Genomic DNA, 25343 nt, shown 5'->3' with positions numbered 1-25343 from the left:
AGTAGTGAAATGTTTTTAATATGTACGTTAAAATATGTTTCGAATAGTTTAAAAATTGTAACTATTTGTACTAACCGCTTTCGTGTTTATGAACTATGATAGGTCAACGTGATAATAAAATCAAAATCATATGTTGTAGCAGTTGTACTATGATTTTTATCATTTATGTTTAAAATTATTATAAATGTTAAAACCCTATTCGTCCTGTCAATACTAGTTTTTTGTAGCCCTGTTGTGTCCACAATTGCATTAATTTTATTATGGACATAGACAAATTGCGTCCGCTGTGTACACACAATTATTATAATGATGTAGGTATAAAGTCAACAGTTTTTTAATTTGATCATTATACCCATAGTTTAGTTCACCTATAACCGCACAATTAAAATTTGTCGGCATTTCATGTCTGTTCTAATATAATTAATATAATTTTTACCAATCCATCTGCAATGAAGTTATTACTTCGCGATTTGAGTATACACGTTTAAGTGCGTTGCTTCGCTTCCTCTTTACAGCCTAAAAATATATTAATCTATACAGTATGACTTGTGAGCACCTAGGAATTGTCAGATATGTATGACATTTTTATGCAAATTGTCAATTCCATGTGACCCATGCCGGTTTAAATAAAAAATGTTCGACAGAATTTAAAATTTGAAACAGCCAACTTCAATGTAACAGAAGTGGCAACAAATGTAAAGTGTTTTAATATCTCAGTGTGATCTCAATAGTTTTTTAATACAATAAAACAGAATTTGTCCAAGCCGTATTTCTCGTTTAAATTGATGACTACAAAGTAAAAAAACGAATTTTAGAGCATTATGAATTTATGCATTAAATCTTCTTTAAACACAATACGCACTAGGTACTATATAATGTAAGTACATTGTACAATCACCGAGTATATTTTACACCGTAGGTATTATGTTGTAAGTTTAAACAATTACCCTTTTTGTTTTTGCTTGTATAACTGTACAGTGAACGTGTTAGCTAAATAGACCCTTTAGATCGTTTCCCTTTAGTTTTTATGCTATTTTTTTACACCTTTACAAGCATTTTCGTGTCGACCCTTTACCTTACCTTGTACTGCGTACATGAACGATTACCGGTAAATCACCTGTACCCCAAAAAAACATAACGGACCATTTATTTACACCATTATAAATAGCTTTAAGCACATTAAAGCGCGCGATGAGTTTTTTTTGTTGTTGTTTATTCGCTTTGATTGTTTTCAAGATCAACACTATTATACTACTAAGCATCATTGCAAAGCAAGGATTTAAACTATTCATAAAACAGATGCACACACACACACACACACACGTATGTATACTATTTAGATTGTTCTAATATGAACACAATATAATAAGGCAACACCGATTATCGTTTATAAGCCATTCCAACGCCCGCGCATTTTGAGTTATTTGCTGGCAAGTGATAGTAATACGTCGAAGATCAAAGCACTGTTTTAATGGATATTCCTCGTTTCTGTCGGGGCTAAATAATCAGCATGTTATTTGTCGAATCCTAAATCAAAATGCGAATAATTCGGTCAAGGGTAGACCATTTTGAATTAACGATATCAAAGTACTACACTAGGTTAATACGCTGGTAAAAAAATCAAAATAATTTAGTAGTTTTTAAATAGTTTAATTTACTAGTCGAGTTATATTCTAATCGAGAGAGAATTAAAATTGAGTACATAAAACCGGTTTGGTAAAAGAAATGGTCAGTTTGACCCAAAATGCTTAATTAGATGTACGTTTTTGGATAACTTATGAGTTTTTTAAATTATATGGTTTGCTTTACTAACTATGCATCAATAGTACGCCTTTTGTCTTGATTTTACCCTTATGTTCTATCTCTAAAATTCATTCTAAGAATACACCTACTATTATTTACTATATAATTACGACCACAATGGTCTATGATTGTTATTTGTTTTGTCCGATAGGGAATACTACACAAATACTCGACTGTAAAACATACCCCACTTTCATTTTCTTTACTCTCAACAAGCATTTATAGAGTTTTGACGATTGATTAAATTATCATTATTACGCTTTATAAATATTTATACAGACACATTGCATTAACTCAAGTTTTTTATGTGTTTTCTTATTTAAGACAAAGGTACCTTGAACATTTTTTGAAATTATTTTATATCATATTTAATATTATTATTATATATCTAAGTAAATAAAGTTATAATTTTACAAACAATGGCTAACATGCTGGCGCTATTCCCACCAGATTTGTACAGTTATCAGGTATAAACGAAATTCTTTAAGGACAAAATTTTAATAAATTATTATCTAAATCATTTTGTATAAAGTGGGGTTAGTTGTTTTTGTTGGCCTTGACCACCTATCTATTTTTTTTTTACGCGTTTATTATTTATTTAAAAGTTTTATACCTGCAGTAAAGGATAGTAACAAATCAATTTTCGTCATGAAAGTAGAATAAATTAAATAGATGTATTTAATCAATATGTCTACGAATATTATTTTTGTTTAAGCAATTGGAAATTACAGTAGAACCCGTTTGAAGTTATAACTATAAGGTAATTTCTTATTTTTTCAATTCAAATGCTATAACTTCTATCGTATATAATACAACATTATAAACAATAATAATAAATCAAAACGATGAATACATAACAATGATGTATAAGATAGGATTTGTTTTGAATGTGTAAATTTGATAAATACACATCAGGTAGAAGTTGTTTTTAAAAAGTATTATAGTGTGTTAAAGTTGAAACTTGGTAGAATTATTGTTAGGAAGTTATATTTAGTTGTCATCGGCTCATATTATAATAATGTACCTAGTATCATAATAATTATTGATAAACATATTGTACAAGAGCTACGCGCTTCCTTAATTGCATTAGTCATTTATGCAGTATAAACGTTACACAATTCTTAATTAGAAATTGATAATCCTATACCCTAGAGTATCATATATTAATTAATAAACACATCAATAACATGTGATTAGTAGCAAATCCAGCAATTTCGCTTCTAAAATAGACAAACTAACTATAAAGAGGAACTATCTTCAACTAAATTGTGTGATATTATGTCTACGTTCAATATCTATTGTTGAATTAAAAAAAAAAGTTGTAATTTAGTTTGTTTTATTTTATCTCTAATAAAATGTTTAAAAAAATGTTACAAATAAATAAAACTGAAAACTATGGGTTTTTAGTTCCATCTAAGAATATATGATACCCAACTAAATCGCATGTTTCTTCTTTCTCATATCTCATCTTCTTTATTTGTATGGATCAAAGTAAAGAAAAGAAAAAAAAGTACATATCAATTTATGAAAGCTTTCGCACGATAACTTTTGTACGGATTTCAAGCTGGAGCTGATCGTTGTTATATAGTATTACATATCTAGATAAACAATAATTATAAATTATATTTTATATTTATTGGAAAACGTCCATTAATCATTCTAGTTATTAACTAAGTAAGTAAAAAAAATACTCAAAATAGAACTTATTCCTTTTGATTATCTTAAAAAAAAATATGAAAAATAATAATAAACCAATTTGGTCTTATGAAAGTGAATTTCTACAAAATAAAAAACCGAAACAAGAAATATAATTAAATTAATTATATCATAATATAATGAATTATGATTGCAACTAAATTTGTTTTATCTGGTATTTTACATATTTTTTACCAACAAAACGAATATAGTTTCACATGATAATATCACAAAACAAATATTTTGTAACATTATTGATAAAAAAAAACTTAAAATGTTGCCCCCCTTTTTTTGGTTATTTAACAGTTATTTCGATACTAATGTACACAAGAAAAACAATTAAAATAATGCCGAACTTATTTATTGAGTCATTTTCAAGTTGTGTCGTTATAAAATCAAAAAAGCTAGTTAAAAAATAAAATTACTTCATACATTTTTCTCTACTTTAGAGATAGTTTTTTAATTGATGACACTTAAAAGAGATTAGTTAAAATAGCATTAACTGTTGGTCTTTGTAGAATTTTAACCGACATCGTTATTTTTTAGATGCACAAAAAGTGTTTGTTTGTACATTACAAACATCGCGAATTTCTAAGATCCCTCAATTAAAGTTAATACAGATAATTAGCTAATAGCTGTCGTTGTATTTAGGTCAGTACTGAAAAGTGATGCTCCACACTCGTTTACTGTGGAAAACGGTTTTACATCGAAACGTCATCTTGTCCATTACTGCACTCGTTTATGTCTCCTTATCTTTTAAACAAAACCTCTTCAGCTGTGCGGTATAATTTTCCGTGGAATGCTCAGTGTTGTAAACTCGAAATCCTGAGATAAGAAACGGCATTTAAAATATCCAAATAACAATTCAGCGTGATAGGCAAGCAGCGTAATAGGGCCTAAACTAATTGCTTACCAACTTACAGAACCGCCAAAAGTTCTCGGTTTCATCCGAATTTCGTCGCGAGATAAGAATAACACATAAAACCTATTAACGGCTATCATGGGCATGGCGAAAACAAATTGATTTTCCATCAGCATAGGTTTACTTTCACAACAAAATTAACATTTTAAGACAAAAACATCGGCTAAATTGCCTTTTCTCGGTTTACGCACGATCAAGATAACCTAAAGTTTTACCATAACAATACAACACGTACATACACCTAATAATGTATTTAATGAAAACTGGTTATAATTCATACGCATCGTACATTTTTAGCATGTATAATGTAAAACAATAATTTGAATTGCAATACTAGTTATAATTATTAGGTAACTAAGATGTTACTTGAAACTGTAAAATATTTATAACTGGATTTTAGAGATCCGATATTCTTAACTTTCTATTTATCGTGCTGCAACAATAATATGATTTAAAGTTTTAAGTAGGTATAAAACGGGTTTCATTTTTACCTATTATAAAAGTTGACAAAATGCTGAAAAACTTAAATAAAAACCATTCCACCATATATTAAAGGTTCATTGGTTTTTATCTAAAATCTAATAATATTTCTCAGAAGCTGATAAATTAAGAGAAACTATTTTAATTATGTATTTTTATTACTAGGTTTATAAATATGTTCATCCAGTAAAACTAAAAAATGATGGTTTGACTTTGTTTTAACAATTTATTAAACAGAAAATTTATATTAGTTTAATTTTCATGATGGCAACAGTTACATATAGTATTAAATCAAAAGTATGTAGGTAGGTACCCATTTACAGATTGAATTGTAGTCACATAAAGTAGACATTATACATTTTTTATTGTGTATAATGTAAAAGAATATATTTATGGAATTTTTTCAGCTACTCATTTATACATTTTGAACGGGAACTTTTCAAAGCAATTTTTAACTTTATATCAGATACGAAGAAAAACATCCACCCTTAAAAACAATTGTAGTTTTATAGGTCAAGATAATCGTTTGAAAGAGTGCACATTTTAATACATGTATTTAAACTGAAGAGCGTTTATAATAGTGAACCTTGACATTTTATGAAAATACACTTAACGACGCGACGTGTATGTAGATGACAGCGTTCTTAAAAACCAAGATCACTTCAGAATAATTATTATTTTCATACAACTATCTTGTTTTTTGTAAATATTACAAAAAGCAACGAAATATTCAATTTGAAAAATGTAATAATTTATGTTTATTAAAAAACATATTATTAACGTCAGATTTCAAGCAACCAAATAACATTATAAGTGTAAGCGATCTGCAAAAAAGTAAAATTGTAAGTAATAAACTTATCGCATACATATGCAACAAAATCGTAACTAGCTGTAATTTTTGACACTACGATTCAATATTAAATGTATTATTAATCTATTAGTTATTATTATGATAGTTTTACACGCTATAATTTATATATATATATATCATTATGAGGTAAATGTTTATTAGGTAATAAGCCTTTTATATCGACCTGAATAATAATAATAATGTGTTGTCGGTCATTGAACCTTTAATATTGAATTCAATTTGACCAAACCTCCAAAATTAGTCCAACGGCAATATTAATGACCGATTGGCCAACAGAGCCTATAATAATCCTTGTCAATGATTTATTTCGAAAAACCTATCAATGAATACTATATTTCACTTAATTAGCATTAACGAGCAACGAGAAATAATTTAAGAAAGGTATCTCGCTATTTTTGTTGTTCAAGAGATCTTGGCTGACACTTGTGCGAAATATGTTTAAATTTTCAGAAGATATTATGCACTAACAAGATTTACAAGAGGACAACCCTTATACGTTTACTTTTACTCTTATTAACGGCGTTGAATTTGTATGAATCTGCCATCGTCAATACATGGCTAACCATGTTAAGAGTTAACGAAACACCGCAAAACTACAATCAAAAGATGAGTTACCTAAACTTGTCAAGATACTACAAAGATCGTTAAGCATGAAAAATATAATATACTGTATCAACGTTCAATGATATCATTAGAGATTTTACCAGTCAACGACAAAATGTAAAGCAGCCAAGAGGACCATATTGTAACAAATACAAAGTTTCCAGAAGACTAACAACCCGATTTATATTTCACTACAAGCCAAAACTTTGTTCTGAAAATATTGAAAAAACGGTCGTATATTTTAATATTACATTTTATTAAAGTTGTTTTTTTTTTTTTTTTAGTATGTACTTAATGTCATATCCGTTTTGTTGATGTGTTTTTTTTAACGTAAAAACCCTACCCATATAAATTATAACATACGACTAGTTTTTGCAACGATTCATTGTCGGTTAAAACTTGTTGACAAATATAAATTTTACTCTCTATCCTCTCGAACAAACGCTAGAAACTTACAAGTTACATTTTACTTTAGTTATTATTTTACACACGTTACGTGTATATTTCTGCTGAAAAAATCAAATGAAAATCGAATATTCAAAGAACAGTAAACGTACCAAGAACCGTTTGTGAACTTTAAATTGGGCGTTTAAAATACCACAATACTAAAACAGACAACTAATTACTTTTGTATGACTATGTTGATAAAATACATCCCGTTCTTCAACAAAACTTTCAAGCTCATTTTTATTTAAACAATGAAGAATCGATAAAACCAGAGTTTATAGTATTTATTATTTAAAACCCAGAATAAATATTTATAATAACTCAAAAATATTTTCAAATCATTTACAACTCAACCTTTATATATTATTAAGACCGTTTAAAAACGTTTCGTAGGTCCAAATCATTTTATATCTATAAATGTTAGCTTGTTATTATATATATAAGGGGAGATTACTATACTTTCAACTCTATTCAAACATGTTGTGCACATATTCTGCTATACCAATCTGGTAGTCTCCGTAACTAGCTTTTACGATAACAACTATTAACCGTCCTACCAGAATGAATTTTTATCAAATAAATTATTTGAAAGCTGTAATATTAATAAGTGTGTTAGACTAGACCGACACTTTCAAGTTTTATTATAATTTTTTCATCTAAACAATTCCGTGACGTCTTGATTGAAGTAATTAAAGAATTAGAAAACACAAATTTATAGTAACCCAAACCACAGCCAAACTCATTTGTCGCTGTTTATAACTGTAACTCTGTACATTTGCATTAGTAATACATTTATATTTGATATACTTACTTACTCGAATATTAGAATTATTAATCATCACTATACACAAGTCCGGATTTATTATAGTATACATATTGTATTATAGAAGACTGGGTGTACGTTTTTCTAATCATCTAATCATCTACACAAAACGGTTCGTTGTATAGAGCTGCTACAAGCCTAGTCGGATTAAGCGTGGCCGGAGGAGATAGGGTATTGTACGTATGCTTTATCCAGATTGTTTTAGTAAATACTTGTGTGCGTATCTTACCTATGTGTTGTGCATCGTCTCCGTTCGGCAATCGTGGACGTGTGTAAAGCGCGTTGTCGACGGAAAGCCCCGTTTTGTTATTTGAACGTTGTTTGGATCCCGTCAAATATGGTCAAAGTGAATAAGTGCGAAAGGGATGTAATATGTTTTTTTACGGGTTGCAGCAGTTGCCGGCGGAGCTACACTGCACTCCCCAAGGCATTTTGAACGGCACTGAATGTCGGTGGCGTACACGCGGCAAACGTCAGCTGCTTTCAGCGCTCACGCGGTTAAGGCGACTGTGTATAATATACAGTGATGGCAGCCGATTGGAAACAAACGCGATACCGTTGATGTTTTTTTTTTCTCCGACCCGAGTTGTTTTTTAATCTGTACAAACATACGGCAGAGCCGGAGAGCACGGACATTTAAAATGACACATATGCATGCTGTTGACGCGCTGGAAAACGACACGAGATTTCGGGCAATATATCACACAACGCGTCTTAAACTTAAAAAATAATAAAAAAATATAACAAATAAACGGTAACGCTAGATAAATAACAATTATAATAATATATTGTGTATAAATCTACACGCCGCACAAAAATAATACAACACACTTTTACCGGGTTGCACTCGCTGTGCCGATAAAATTGCATACTGCCGTTCACGGGTCGCTAAACGATAATCGAGGAACCAATAATAATTGTAAATGGTTTATATTATACCTTTAATACACTTTCGTGCATCCCGACGACATTATCATACAAAACACAATAGGCAATAGTGTAACAATATTGTTGAAAATAGAGAAATACGTCGTTTGTACTATGACCGTGTATGATCTATTAAATATGATCGTGACTTTAACTAGCCACTTGCAACTGAATAAGTCACGCAGTCACAAATGTCACTACTACAATATTAATTACATCACTATTATAATCTCAGATTAGAATAAGCTAATATTAATTAATAGTTATAAAAATAGTAGAATAGAAATCAATTTTTAAAGTTCTTTTTTTTTACTTGTTGATTTATTCAGCAATATCAATATCGTTAAAATAAATATGACGTTTTACCTTCGAAACAAAGCTGTGTTGTTTTTAATTAAAAACGGTAAAGCTTTTTTAATACCTAACTAATGTTACTTATTTTTTTAAAGCAATATTTCAAAACACGAAACGCCAGAACGTACTATTCTCACTTGTGTATTATTTTGTGTTTAAATAAAACAAAATTATGAAAACTAAGATACGCCGATAACTTGATAGAATAACATTGGAAATATATTTTGGACAAAAACAAAAAAGAAAAAAACAACGAAATACTTAAGTACTCTCAAAAAATACTATACGAAAACAATGTCCTGAATCAAATCCAACTGAGACGTTGGTTTCTGTGTTGACATGGTTTAAACGTGGAACACCAGAATGCCATTGTTAACACCAAAATATGAAAACTAGAGAGTTTCAAATCTCTAAACGAGCATGCACAAGTTAGGTTGCTAACGTTGAGAACATCATCATATGGCTCTGATTTATTCTGCAATCAATTACTTAGCAGCATCGTAACGGTCCGAAAAAGCACTGAAATAACATAGTCCAAACATCCGAATAGTGTTTATTTGACTCATAACTGGGTCGATGGTGCCCTAAATATACTCATAGTTGCCACATTAAATTAAAGAGTTAAATGTAATACTCAAGTTGGAGATACAATTAGGGAAAATCACACATCTTTGTTTTACTTAGTAATGGCGTAGGTGACCCTGTATTAAAATTCACAAGGACATCATGTACTTTAAACAAAATAAATTCTAATCGATAAAAACGGACATTGACTGTTTGACAATTCTGTTAGTTACAATTTTCTGTAAATTAGGTAACATTTAAAATTAAGCTACTTGTATTTTTTTTTATTCGTACTGTTTAGCAATTAATGTTTTATAATGTCTTATATCGATTTACTTTTTTTAAACTAGATATTATCATATTCTTTAAATAATATATAAGTAGTGTTTACAAAAAGTAATTTCTGAGCAAGGTTATCTTGAGAAACTTGGACACATATCAGAATTAATTCTTGTGCTATTGTTGTAATAATACTGTTTTGCCGCCCTATTTTCATAATTGTCTGAAGATAGTAGCTTTGGTGCAATACTTGCAATTTGAACAATTCCTAGTAAACTAAAAAACCTGTCAATGTTATTGTTTATTTTGAGTTTATTACTAAACAATTATATTTTTATTGATTTTAAATAATGTGCTTTTTAGTATTTGCATTGAACAGACCAATTATGTCTTTACATTCTAACTGCATTCATATAGATTTCCTCAATAGTAGTGTTAAGTCCATCTAAATATTAGGAAATGTAGTAGTTTCTGTCTACCATTGTTAGTATTTTGATACTTGCTGATGACATGGTGCAGATTTTATAACCTTCACGTTTATACTTTATTGATTTTAGTCATTGTTGTATTGTGTCAGGTGTTATGATTTTTTACATAAATCTGATGTGCGTCCCGTTTTTTCGGAGGTTTATAAATTACTATAAACCTATTTTTTTGGGGCCAGAATAATCTATAAAGTAAACATCCTGAAGTCTTCGACCTACACTGCTGTTATATTTTTATTTTAAAAAAATGTATTAATTTAAAAAATGTGTTTACAGTAGTTTTTTGTTTTCATTCTATTATTTTAATATTTGTTTAACAATTATTAAAAAATACACATTTTTTTGTTGGTAAATATTTGTCTTATTATTATTGTTTTTATTATTATTTTAAGCCTATTTCATTGTTTATCCAGGCCTGATTATCAGTGTTTCTTAAAAGTTATAATTTGAAACACAACTCACACTAATTGTCGGCAAGTAAAATACTTATACAGTTATTTTAAATGATGTAACAGCTGTTAAAATTATCTCTTAAAATATCTGTCACATAATATGTTTGTTCTAACAAAAAAAAAAAATACAATAAAACACATAGCATATCAATTCGTCAATTTTCATCGTTTAAAACAAAAGTAAGCAATACTCTCTAACAAAAACAATATTTCTTTTAAATATAATTGGTACGAATACAGACTATAAAACCGTATTTGTACATGCAGTTTATAACCTATTAAAAGTTACAACAAAGTAAAAGATATAATCACTAGGTACGAATCAACACATAAAATATAATACATACTTTGTACACTATACACTATAGTCTATACTATACTATATGTATATTATACATGATACATAGCAATAACTGAGAAAATCATTACAAATTATAGAGATAACATGTGTATATATTATAATATAATATGTGCATTATTTTAACACCCTACACTTTAAACTGTACTGGTCAGTTGCTACTTGTTAAACAATCGTAAGACTACTAAAAAAAAGTAAACATTTTTTTTTCTATAAAAAATAGTTCATGTAGATTAACTTTTTATATATACTTATGAACATGATACCCTTTGTATGCTTTTGTATCTAAAAAAAATCCCCGTCAAGAAAATCATATGGCTTGAATTTCATTGCTTATTTAAAACTGTATAACGTAACCTGAGCATTTTTTTTGTTACATCATTAAGAGATAAACACAATCAAACTTTTTAACCTCTTAAGCTTTCATTTTTAAAACATTAACTATAACATTTTTATACCAAATTGGAATCATCGGCGTGCATTAACACATTTTCTGCAAATCGATATTAATTTCATTTTCATAATGAAAAACAAATTACATTATATACGTCCTAATACATTTAATTGATTTACTGAAAAAATGTATGGTAAACCTTTTATTTAATTGACTCAGTGCTTAGAATATTGTTGTGTTATCTGATTAATTAGTAGAAAACTGTTCTACAGCGATATCTTTTGATGGGCGCCGGCACTACTACTTTAAGTTCTAAGCACACGATATCGCTTGACTTAGCTGCACAAAAATATATTATAAACAGCCTACAATTTAATTATTTAGGCACAATCGACTTTTCCCTGTTACGATTTGCGTGTTTCGAATGCCTTGTAAGTTGTGGTAATGATATAGGTATGACATTTTTGAATTATTTAACGACTGTGGAATATTGCCTACAAGTATTATAGATGTTCCATGTACAGACAAATATTAGTTCTACCTTATATCGTATCATATTATTATAAAACATAATTGCACACGCAAACCAGACTTTCGCGACCGCACGATATGTGCCTAAAAGAAAAAAATCGTTATTCGTTATCGGTTGTCACGTGTAGTAATAATAACAAATAAAATATTAGTAAAGGACGACCCATGTAAAATAAAAACATAGCCAACTTGTCATAAGCGTAAGAAAATTATGAAAATATTGTAATAGTTTAATTCATTCAAGTTCTTAATTTTGTCGAGAACAAAATACTCAGAGAAAAAGTGATTAGCATGGAAATTACCAGCATAAAATAAAAATAAAAAATTATGACCAGGTTTAAAAAAAAATACTGATAAACAATTCTATATCTCGACTAGTAATTTTAAAAATGATATCTTTTGAATCTCCGTTAGTATCAATTTTTTTTTCAAATTAACCTCAAGTTCATATAATTAGTAATAATAATATAATATAAAGAATAACTATGTGTCTTATTTTTTATGCTGATAATCTCCATGTGGATCACCTTTTTCTAGAGTATTTAATCTCTGAAAAAAAAATAAAAACTTATATGAATTACATTTTTACTTAAAAGCGCTACTACTTACTTTTAAAAATCTAAACCAATTAGGAATTTTTTTTAATAGAACATAATGTTCAAAAAAGAACAACAGAAACGAAAAATTAAATTTTTGGCTAATATAATATAAAATTATTACATACTACTATTTTTATTTAAAAATTAAATGATAATGACTATTAAATGTAAACTTAAGTTTCATATTAATTTAAACGAGAGAACTATGCAAATGATCAGTCTGAATTACTATTCTATGCAGTAGAAAACTCTATAAAATGCACCTTACTTCCTTTGTTTGAATTTAATATTTTATCTTATCAACACAAGATTATTAGTTGTTAAATAAGTAAAAAGAATAAAACCTAAGAGACCCTTTAGAGTTACTCTATATAAATTGTTAACTCTGGTTACAGACGTTGAATAATATAAAAACTTTTAACTTTAACGCAGAGTTGAGCAACTGTGGATGGCTAATTTCTTACCGTAGGTACTGTCTTTTTATACTGTTACTGATTTCTTAGAATCTAGAAAATAAAGCGTTAACAATTCAAATAATTATATTGATCGTCTGAATCTCAAAACGAGGTCACTGTTTTCAAACATCAAATAACATAGAATTTAACATTCTTATTTCTTAATTCGGTAAAAAGTAATCACATAGATGCAGTTTTTATTTGAGTCGTCCGACCGGATTTCATTCGATAAAATAATAAATTAACCTTTGAATGGCATACGCTAACTATGGTTATTACCCCCCAGTGAAAAACTTTAATTGGCTTTAGAAAGAAAAAAAATAACCAACGATTCGTAAAACCCAATTGTAAATTCTGCCACAAAGACATGTTTATAGGCCTGTATACACACGTTCAATGACAACAAAACAATTTAATTTTAAACTTAATAAGCATGTAAAATGAGTTTTTGTATTATGACCTAGCTATAACTGATTGTAACATGGAAATAAAACCTTTAATCAACATTACGGACTATTTTACTTTATAATTTTTCTTAAGATGTATTAAATTTATTTCGTGTTCCAGGATTGCTTTTATTATTCTAATAAACAAGAAAAAAATCTCAAGTATCGTAATTCTGATTATACTTTGGTGCTATTATTTGCGAACTCTTTTGTTTTTTTTTTTTAAAACGACTGTGGAGAATTTGTTTTTGTAATACAAAATGAACTAGAATTTATTTTTATCCGTACACTGGTCTTGCGGTCTCTATAAAACTAGTTACTGTTATCTCCAAGACATTTGATAAGTTTTATTGTATTGTACAAAAAAACACCAGCGACGGCGTTTTATATAGGCAATTTCATTACGTTTCTGTACAGGGAACGCCAACTATAAAATACTACTTGGGAATACAAAAAAAAAAAAAATAGAAAATAGGATGAACTCGCTGTTATGCCATCTTAGTTGAAGATACGATTGTTCATTTAAAACAAGGGTTTTCAATTATACCCCAACCGTTATTGTTAGACCGTAACTTTTGTTAACGATATCATACCAAAAACAACAACGGCTGTCAAGTGGCATGTAAGCGAAAATAGTTAAATAGCGCGTTGTAGTTGAAACGGTGCTTTCTTAAGGAACTCGTAGTTTTCTAGGATTAACCACTTGTTCTCTACAAGTAGCTCGTAACGTGACTACATAAGCCATTGTGCAATTATTCATATTTCGCCAGCGCACGTGTATTCATTTTTTTAAATAAAATCACTATAATATGTTTGTGACATACGAGTAAACCTACACAAACGTTAAGTTTGAGCTCCGTACATAATTGAGTACTACGTTTGTACCATTTCACGTCTAAGCAATCCAATTACATTTGTATGAATAATTAACTCGATGAGAAACTCCTGTTGTAATAGTAAAAACACTTCGCAGTAAAAGTGTTATCTTTGTGCAACGCATATGCATAAAAATTGAAATGTTATACAAATAAAATCGTCTATCAAAATTATTATTCCTTTATTTTAACCATTCGCGACTTAGGTCAATTTAAAACCGGAATAGTCGAATACAAAAGTTTTCAAACAACTGTTTTAATGTTTTTACAAACAATAATTAAATTATCATACGATTTTTACACTTTTTTCCTATTCAATTTTTTAATTCTCCTGTGTTAGGTTAGGTGAAGACATCACTTAATGTTGGTAAAATTATTACTTAAAGTTTATTACAGTAAAGTTTGGTAGACAATAGAATATCTATTATACTTCACCGTCTTCAACCAAACGATATAATTTATATTTGAGTGACTTCTTATTGGCAACACTACAATTACTATTCGTATGCATTAGTATTCTGCGACACCGTCAGTAGTACCGTCGTTGGTTAAACTGGAAGTCCCTTTGTATAATACACAATTACCTGTAATGTCATCATCGAATACTCGAGACCGAGGGTCCGTCGACCCGGATATGCCGGAGACAAGGGTTAAGAGTAACGCGAAATGCTTTCAGACGCCGTCTCCATCTCGTCATAGCCTGAAGTAGTCTAGTCAGTGGTCTGTCAAGAAACAGTGATTGTTTGTGATTGTCGATGCAAAGATGCGAGTAATTCGCCAACTAAATAAATCAAGAGCATGTTGATCTCAGGCTTGAAGAACGGAACTTATACTTCTAATTTAATTGTTTTAATATATTTTTTTTCAATATTATGTAAATAAACATGTGCAACGAAAAAGAGATAATTATTTTCCCTTCATAAATATGGTTTAAATAGTTCAGACGTATGTCACAATAATATAAGAAATAAAGACGAGGATAAATGGCAAAATCGACCTAGATAATGATATCGATTTCATTCTATACTCGACTGAATTTCCAAATGTTTCCAAATAGTTGAATTTAACTAAAATGTAACAGTTTAAAATGTTTACAATTACAGAAAATGACCAAATTTGTCAAAATACGGCCAGAATAAAAAGATGCACAAACAACTTAACGAAAATCCGCATTGCATACTATGAATGAATATTTGTAGATCTCGTCTACACGTTTAAATTATAATATTAGTTCTGAATATTTTAACAACGTTGGGTAAGTCTCTTTTTTATTTTTTTTGGACATTTTTCTAATAACGTGAACGTCGTCGTTTACAATTTATCCAAAAAAACCCGAACATTAATCACATCGATCAGAAAGTTTTTCATCGACGATTTCTCCCCAATAAACATATTTTTTACGTTTGTACATAAATATATTACCCTACCTGACCTATTCACATTTTACTCGAGGTACTTCAGTACCACGGACAGCATACCGTAAATCTTGTTGACTTATGGATAGCACCGTGGTTGTATTTTGTGTACAACAGTTACTGACCATTGACCATCGTTAAATATACTATTAAACGCAGTCCTGTAATTTGTTTTGTACATTCCGGTTCTAGTCATCTTGTCTATCTAATCAACTGCTGCAATAGTGGTTTTCTACACGAATCGACCATTCGAAAAATAATCATCTAGAATCATGTATAGACAGCCGAATTGTTTTTTAAGCTCTCTTTTTATCTAGTTCTGAACGCTGTACCAGTCAATAGAACAAGATCGAAACTCCAACGTCGGTTATGACAAATTCTAAAAATTCCAAAAGCGCGCAAACTACTTGGTACAAATAATTGTTTCATAAGTACGGCTTATTACTTCCAAGGAAGCGTTTTAAAAGGAATAAAGTTAACGTTTTATCGCAGAACGAAGTGTTCCGTTCCGTGCAAAATTATTTAGTTTCTGTTAAAAAAACAAAACGTAGCAACGATTCCTCCATAAATGATTTCACGTTAAATATTTTATTTAAAAAAAAAAAAAACATACATCAATAGGGTCTACAACGCATTAGGAAATAAGACGAATGAAAATAAAAAATAAAATGTATTAGAGCCGCCGTACTTTCGATAAAGGGCATTTCGGGTAACATCCTAAATTATTATCCCTTAATGTCGACCCATTTCGTGCACGTAATATGAATGTTACTCGTTTAGGTAAACATGATGTCCGACGGCTAACGATCGATGTTTATTTTCAACAAAAAAAAAACCGGACAAACACTTAGGCAACCGTAAGTAAATATTGGAGAAAAAAAAACAATGTCGACATTATTTTTAGTGACTCGTGTATAAAAAAAACAAAACTACTACGTGACATTTTTTTTTTTTTTTTGCAATACAAACACATATATTTTCCAAAACGCTTGATTCGAGTTCGCTTTTAATGTTTGTTTTATACTTTCTAGATTTCTCTCCATTTACATGTATTGTGGACTCATAAAACGAACTTTAAGATACATACATTAAAATATCGACATTTTGTCATGCCACGTTTACACGGAATTAAATACATTGTGAGCGTGCATGTTTTTGAAATACCTGGAGGCTAAAGAGTGTCATCATAAATTCAGCCGTATAGCAGGGCGACTCGAAAATTACACGGCACGTACACATGTGTATGAATTTTGAGATTAAACATTCTTCTGCCCTTAAAATATAACCGTACATAATACAAATGTAATAAATCATACAAGAGACAACACTCTGAGCTGGAAATCGGAAATTCCGTTTATTGTAATCACAAAGAGGTCAGCTTGCAGCAAAACACAATGGATAACCCTAAATTGTTTAAACAACTCAATGTAAACTAATGACTTTTATTTTACACCAAATATTGCGAACAACTCAAGAACGTTGAATTTTTTTTTTCACTCGAAGCTGAGAAAGTATTTTGATATTACAATAACGAGTAAATACATTTATTTTTTACTTTTAATGTTGACAACGATATTTTAAACTAAATCCTTTCTTGTATACTGATGAGATTCCCTCGCTTAACAATAGCTCCAATAGTATAGTAAAATAGCAGCACTCAGAGATTGAAGCAACTTCAAGTGTAGAAATTGACAGTGGTAATAATGTATCCCTGCGAAAAGTTAAATACCTTCAAAAACAATTTTTTCAACGATTTCAGATAATTGTGTCTTACGAAAGTTCTTGTATACAACTCACGGATGTAAAAATTAATTAAAAATCACATCACATCATATAACATCTAAAAAACTCTGGAAATTTACAAAATAAACACTTATAATAACTAATAGATTTAACTAAACGAAACGAAATAACATTTTTATATAACCGTATTTCTTTTATACTTTAACACCTAAAAAAAAAAATTTTAAATAATAAACTACTTCGATAGACGCAACACTAACAAACAAGCGTTAAACAGGCTAGGATTGAAAAAATACATTATATCTTTATGATTTAAAAAAATTAATAATAATTTAATTGTTATAAGTTTGCGGTGTTAAAAGAAATAGTTTTACATCATCTTAACCTCTTTTTTACCACGTTATCTGGCTAGTACATCACTTGTCAAGGGTCGCAGTTATTTTTTTTATAACTAAAACAAACAAACTATAGTAGACCAATGAGAGGGCTGGTTTATGTATTGGAGACTTAACACAAAATTATACCCACTTGTTATTTTTATGTACTTGTTGACAAGTTGTTTAAATAAATGTTATTGTTTTAACCGAAAGTCGACATCATGACCTCGTGACCTCATAAGCCTATATATGTGATTTTGACCACTTGACCACATTATAATAAGTTCATGGGAATTTATTGATTATATATGCATATTTTTTTCTTTTTAGTTTTTTAAAGTAGATTATAATTAGTTCATTTGTTGATTACGTTTTATAATGCTGATTTTAATCTTCATTTTTAGAATTTTAATAAAGTACATTGAAGATACGTACAAATCGGTTAAACATTTATCGTCAGCCCAGGCAAAAAAAAAACAATCATCTTGTACAACTTTTTATCTCAGAAGCATAACAATTACAAAAGAAAAAAACATTATTATTATTCAAAAAAATCGCAAACAAAACAAGGATTTGTTATTTTTTTTCTTGTGAAATCTGAAATATAAGTAGAAGACACGCCGCTTTGGCCACTGGAATCTAAGAAAATCCCGGTAAGCTCTATTCCAACTGCATAGTCTAGCCCCAACGGAATACACGGCCAAAGAATAAAATATTACTTTGTTTCCTGGTAGGAAAACTGAATTCATCTGATAATTCACTAAATCCTATTTATTCAATGCGTATATTGTTTTGCAAACTATATTTCCTTGCGCTTATTTCCATCTCACAGCCAGTACTTAAATTGTGTTGTTTCAATAAAAAAAACTTTAGCTTATATTATGATAAATATATTTTAAGATAACTCGACAAAATACTTTAATATCTTGTTATAAGTTAATTAAAATTTCAGATCTCGCCAAAGACCCCCCAATGCCTTATGTTATTATTTGAAAACTTGTTTTAGTTTAAATTCTACGTTTAGATACACTTTACAAAAAACGAGGTTTCAATATTGATTAGAGAAGCTCGATTTTTATACACTTTTATTTTAAACGGCGTTGAGTAGGATTCACATCGAAATATCCTAATTTCCTGTGTTTTCTTTATCCTACGTAATATAAAAGGTATTATTAGAACATTATCAGTAAAGTATATACACATACACGAGTTTTACTAGCTTAAACGTTGAAATACAGTCTTCTTTAGGAGTAAATGAAAAATAATGATAATATGAATGTGCCGAAAAGCAATGACACAACTGTACTTAAACGAAAGAGTGAAGAACTAAAATTAAAACAAAAAAAAAAACGTATACAAATTTAAAACATTTATGATATAAGACACTCCGTTCAAATAGATCAAAATATTACAATTCAAGTTAAATGTACATTTTTAACATCATTATCATTGCACACAAATATTATTTTATGTCACCGTGTCATCAATATAAATTATTAAATTAATATTTTGAATGCGAACTTTGTATTGACACACTTACCTACTTGAATGGTTTATTAAAGTTCACCAAATAAGTGCATTTTGATGTTATCTAATAAAATTAATCCTATTTACTTTTCTAACTACCGCCGTCGATCAGAATTTTGACTTTAATTTAATGTTTTGGGTTGCACAAAATTACGTTCTATTCAACATGGAAACCTATTTCACAGCGCTTAATGTTTATTTTATAATTTTGAAAAACGTACAAGAGAAAACACTGTTTTTCAACTTTACATTTGTATAATTTTTTAAAATAACTCGAAATAACGTAAATAAATTAAAAATAAATATCAATAAAATGTTTATAATAAATCGTTCAACAACCTTAAACAACATAAACAATATAATTATAATTAAAAACAAAATAACTCGAATAATGCTTTCTTTGTAATATCTAATCTAAACTAATAGTTAATAATAATAATTTCTAATTAAAAATAGGCTATTCAAGAAGAATTGGGAGAAACTAAAAACAGAAAATCAAAATCTATTAAATTATTGATATATGTTTAAACTTTAAAGTTTAATCATCTACACAACAATAGAAACACATAAGTTTTAAAAATGTATTTCTATTACTTCCAAATATATGACAAACCATAAAAAGCTAGATTCTAAAGACCATAGAAACGTTTTTAGTCCAAACATTTACTGTAAGTTAAGTTAACAGCATCCAAATATGTTTAGATTTTGTATAATTTCACAAAAAATGAAATTATTATTAGATCTAAATAATCAGTTGTTTTATCCACAACGAAATACAAAAATCCTAACATTTTAATTTCACAAAGTTATATTTCTCTATATAATTAAAAAAGTAATGTATCCAAACTAATTTATAATAGATTCCATCACATACAAGTATATATTTATTACAGTCCACTTTTTTGTCTAGTTATTTTAAAAAATTAAAATTACTGTCTCAGTTCAATATCAAAATGTGAACTCGCTTTCAAATGAATCTTATTTGTAAGATTTCCTTTCTCATTTCGATACATTATAAGCAGTCTATAGCACATGAACCCGAACAAACTAATGAATCATCTGTTTATGTTTGAAATTCTCATTTCAATATCAAGCCCTATTAATCTTGGTGTACCTATATAATAATTGCTGTTGAAGCCATTAAAGCGAATAACGTTCCTTTAGTCGAAATCAACTGCATTACAAGTTATATTACACATAAAGTTTGAATGACAGACCAATGTCATTAAAATGTATGTATACAGAGTTGACAAGGTATTTATCGTATCTGTGTTGTTTATAGTTTAACTTTTGAGCGCTAGCTTGTCTGATTGTACATCTGTGGGTACTTATAGTTTTCGGCGCCTGTCAACGCTTTATTGTTCAAAGTGAGAATATCGTAAAGAAGCGGAACGACAAACTATTGTTGGACTTAACAAATTCGTACAAAACTAGGATTCTATGGAAAATTAAGTCAAACCGCTTAAAAAGGACGTTGTAGAAAAAATATATTAAAAAAAAAAAAACATACAAATACACTTTTAATGCATACAATTTAAGTACATGAGGTAAGGGTTTCAGCCACTGTAGCCCCATCCCTCCTGTATCTACCCCTGGTTGTACCCCAAATATTCAAACGTAAAATGTTGATTACACAGAATGCGTTTTAACCGTTCCACGATGGAGTTTAAAGAAATCTCGACTTTACTATAGAATCGAAAAGAACGTTATTGAGAAGAAAAAGTTATTGTATTCATTTTTTTTTTTAAATATTTTCAACAAAAAAAGTTGTGCTTTATGAATAAATAATGTCTATTTTCAACATCAAATACTAAAATATCAAATAAAGAACTTTCCTTTCGAAAATCTTCCAATTTTGTTTAGAGGTTTCTGATTTTTACTTTAAAAACATCACGGACGTTGTAAAACGCGTTTTGCATAGCTATATGATTGGATAAAAAAAAATGGTGAAAAGTAAAAAGTATATCAACAAAGCTGTAAAGTCGTTGATAAAATATTTACCAAACATTAAAAAATCATAATTTATTACTATACACAGTAGTTTTAGTAAGCAAAAAAATATTTTCGAAAAATTGCATTTCCGGAATACCTTACTTAAGGTATTATGGATATAACGCGGTCTCGATAATTACAAAAACCATCCTATTATACATTTCTTGTCGTACACATTGAGTATCTCGGTTTTGTTTTTGTTTTAATACCGGACGAAAATAATTAATGCTCAAACCGTTCATTAATCATTACCTGGTGGTGATTAACTACGCCCGTTTTGCGTTTGTATTTTGTAATTCAAATATTATACTCTTTTACATAATATAATAAAGCGTGCACTCGACTGTAGACAATGTGATTATTATTTCCGATTGATCGTGACCGTCTTTAGATAAAGATAACCGCTCTCTTTTTAACTTTTTTTTTCTTTCTTTATAATAACAAATTTATTCGTAACAAAATCGATTATTTTATGTTTTATATTTTTTTACCTAGTGAACGATTGGTGTTTTTTTTTTATTTTTTGACCGCTGCGGGCGAACCGTGTATGATAATTCCATTCCGTCGCGTTTGGCCATACTGTGGACGACACGGAGTCGACGGCGTAGTGCACTTGCGGCTTTCGACTACAGTGTAACACCACGCGTTCGTCGCTGAACGGTCGTCGTTCAAGTTTCGCTTGACTTCCGTACTTACGCGTGGTTTTTGGTTTTGGCCAAAAAAAAAAAAAAAAACTATCATCGTTGAAAAAAAAGGCATTGATAAATTCGTACCATCCGTGGGTAGGTAAGTGACGACGATTTTATTTGTTTGTTTTTTATCCATAGGCGAGAAAATTTTTTTTTAGAATATTTCGATGACGATCGGGGCCGCGCTAAGGGGATGTGCGCCAAAAGGCTCCACAAATTTTAGGTATGCCAAAATATGATTTCCCTAGAGCATTAAATGACAGTTAGCACGGCACTAATGATGAAAATAGACAACGATAGATGTGTGTGATGTACTCGCCCTAGTGACGGCCTAGAATTCAAAACTAAACGAAATTATTTAAAAATATTATAAAATAAGACGTATAACATGTTATAAAAAAAAAAAAAAGACCAGACAACGTGTTCCGCACAGAAAGTACACACGAGTAGGTTCGACCGATTTATTAACCTGAGCATAATATTTTCTAGCCTCTCTTGGGTAATTGAAAGGTTTCGGGTGTTTTTTACCAGACGCGTTCCGTTATTTTATTTTTTTTTTTTTTACCTATAAAACATACGGGCACTATATATGAGACAGATAGGTGTATCTTTTTACGGTTCGGTTTGTCGTTGTACGCAACCTCAACCGCCGCCCGGCCCGTAGTTCAAAAGTGAAATGTGCACATACCGGACGGTCAATTGGAATTGAATTCTTGTAAACACGGGGTAACCACCAAAAAAACTGCATTGGACTTTATCGGAGGAACTATACAATTTTATGGGAATCGTCGACATCCGCAAGTCTTGTGCGAAGGGAAATTCACGTTCAATCCAATTTATATGTCTCGAACAAGATGCGCGTGTAAAATAAATAATAATAATACCGGAAAATCGACAACACGGTATACGCGCTTATTAGTATTTATTTATCTGAAAACACTTTGCGCACAAAGTTCGCAACAATATTATTTGCACTTGAAAGAACGTGTGGCCTTGTCCGCTAGAATAAAGGAGTTCGCCAAACTGAAAAAAAATAGTATCTTATTTCGCAAAATTAACCCGACCATAAACCGTAACTAAAACTGTTTAAAAAGTAATATAAGTTTTCCAACTTTACACGAACCGGTGTTAGGCTACGTTGACCGTTCTCGGATGGGTGACCGTAATGTTTTCCAACATAATTGAGCCTTAATGCATTGTCCAGATGTATAAATGCGGAAATCTCAAAAAAAATAAACTTCGCAAAGTCGATAATCCTTTTTTGTTTTAATATTACTTTTAAATTAACAGCGGTATTCTCTGATTTGGATATCACTCGGAACCGCTATGGAAGGAATAGTTAATATGGTTATAAATAAAAACCTTAGATTTTACAAACCACGCCTATATAATTATGAAAGGTAAAAAAAAAAATTCACTTCTTCAATTTCAAAATCAAGACAACCTCGATACCACCATAATAGCACCTCCATACTTAACTTTGATAATGTAATCAAAAGTCAAACAATTTATCATTTTATGAAACTAAAATCATTCACCTACTCCCAAATTACATAAAATAATTGTTTTCCACAATAACAGAAAACAAATTATAGTTTCAATTAAGTCAAGTGGGCTTCCGCACGTGGTTTCTTAGTGAGGCCCATTATACTTTCCAAGAAATAAAAAAAAACTAATAAATTTAAAAATTAAACGAGAAACAATCATTTAAAATTTTACAAACACATAGTTAATTTAAATTTTAGATAATGATTATTTAAAAAACAACCCATGTAAATTAATATTCAATATTAACATGTTATAATATGATAAATTTATGTAAAATTTACCTGTACACGAAGAAAATATACTTCAAAAAATTGTTTGACTAAATAACAACAAAATATTTTATAGTTAACACAAATGAACATGAAGTTAAATTAAATAATAAAAAGTTCACTGATTACATTTTTCATAAAAAATGATAAATTATTCAGTAGATTCAATTACAAAATTGTGTTGTCTTTTATTCCAGTGTAGGCAATCAAATTCAATTAATTCAATATTGACATAAGCAGTTTTTCTTTAGTAGGTAGTAAATGTTTAGACCATTAGTTGGCAATCACATTAATTTTCAATTATCTATCATAAACTTATTAATTAATTCACTTGGATAAAGTTTCTTGTTCAATCTGTGGGTCTGTGTTTAGTATCTCAGGGGATGAGTTTGGTGCTATATAAGATAGATACCCCTCTTACAGCAAACTTATCGACACGGTGAATGGTATAATAGATCATCAATAATAATTAATATAATTGAATGTTTTCTTCTATTGAAAAACATAATAACAAAAACAAATTGTTGGACTTCTAAATGTTTTATTATTTATAAACACATTAATGGTTTGTAAGAACTTTCTTAAACCTAAGTTTGCACAGACCGTATTTTCCGTTATAAACTATGATTTTCAACAGGTTTTTATCATTTACAAAGCTTTTACGTGAATATTATTTATTATTTATGCTCGCTCCTTGAATTATGGTAATATTAAAATTACTTTATGATTTATTTTACACTCAAAAGATTTAATGTTCTACTTAAGGGCTATGGTGTATGAAGTGTATTATATTATATTCGAGCGCGTTTATGAAGTTCATTGATATTATATTATTATGACATAGACAATCTTACAAAACCTTTTTTGAACCATATATAACGCCAAGATTCATAGATTAATGTACTTATCATAAGTATAACCCATAATCAAATGATCATTTCCTAGGAAATATTGATTTAAATAAAGATAACGATTTTTATGCTTCATACATTAAATTTCACACACAATATTGGGAACTTGAACTTACTAAAAAAAAAAACAATGTATAAAAGCAAAAATAGAAAAAGTTGGAAGTTGAGTCGAGAAGTCATTGTGCGTATACACTCTAGTGGTACTACAATGATAGGCTACACGAAGAGTCTGAAAATAATTACTAACAATTAGAAAAAACAGTGGTTTAATTGCCCTTTTTATACTAACCCGAGTGCTTTCCAGTTGCCCTCACTCTAATAAACATAGTCCCATTGGTCCTACTTAATAAAGCTTGGCGATTGAAATTTTATGTTTTGGCGGGTACAAAGCCATTGAAATGTCAAAAGGGGTGAATTTGTATTGTTTTATCTTACTATCTGTGTTTAAGTGCCAGTAAACATGCTATGCAGTTTTTATTGTACACAAATGTAATGTTATATAATGTTAC

The 25343-nt window shown here is 29.3% G+C and overlaps 2 protein-coding genes across 4 annotated transcripts in view; one reads left to right on the top strand and one right to left on the bottom strand.

Annotated features, from left to right (window-relative positions):
* Window positions 1-8151, bottom strand: part of LOC126841765 (uncharacterized) — a 52701-nt gene extending 44550 nt beyond the window's left edge. For both annotated transcript variants that reach the window (XM_050578407.1, XM_050578406.1), the window contains exon 1: window positions 7874-8151. The gene's annotated coding sequence lies outside the window, so the exon portion shown is untranslated. The remainder of the gene's footprint in view (window positions 1-7873) is intronic.
* A 13898-nt stretch (window positions 8152-22049) lies between these two features.
* The window catches only part of LOC126841896 (uncharacterized), a 45093-nt gene continuing 41799 nt past the window's right edge, over window positions 22050-25343 (top strand). The window contains exon 1 of one of the 2 annotated variants that reach the window (XM_050578663.1): window positions 22050-22199. The gene's annotated coding sequence lies outside the window, so the exon portion shown is untranslated. Of the gene's footprint in view, window positions 22204-25343 lie in introns of both variants that reach the window. The other variant, XM_050578662.1, reaches the window with a different exon arrangement.

Source organism: Adelges cooleyi, unplaced genomic scaffold (assembly GCF_023614345.1).
Source record: "Adelges cooleyi isolate 19-005CV unplaced genomic scaffold, UGA_ACOO_1.1 ACOO_flye_CR_arks_rails_tigmint_CR_PRNA_41, whole genome shotgun sequence".
Classification (NCBI taxonomy): domain Eukaryota; kingdom Metazoa; phylum Arthropoda; class Insecta; order Hemiptera; family Adelgidae; genus Adelges; species Adelges cooleyi.
This window is presented reverse-complemented; position numbering and strand designations above follow the sequence as displayed.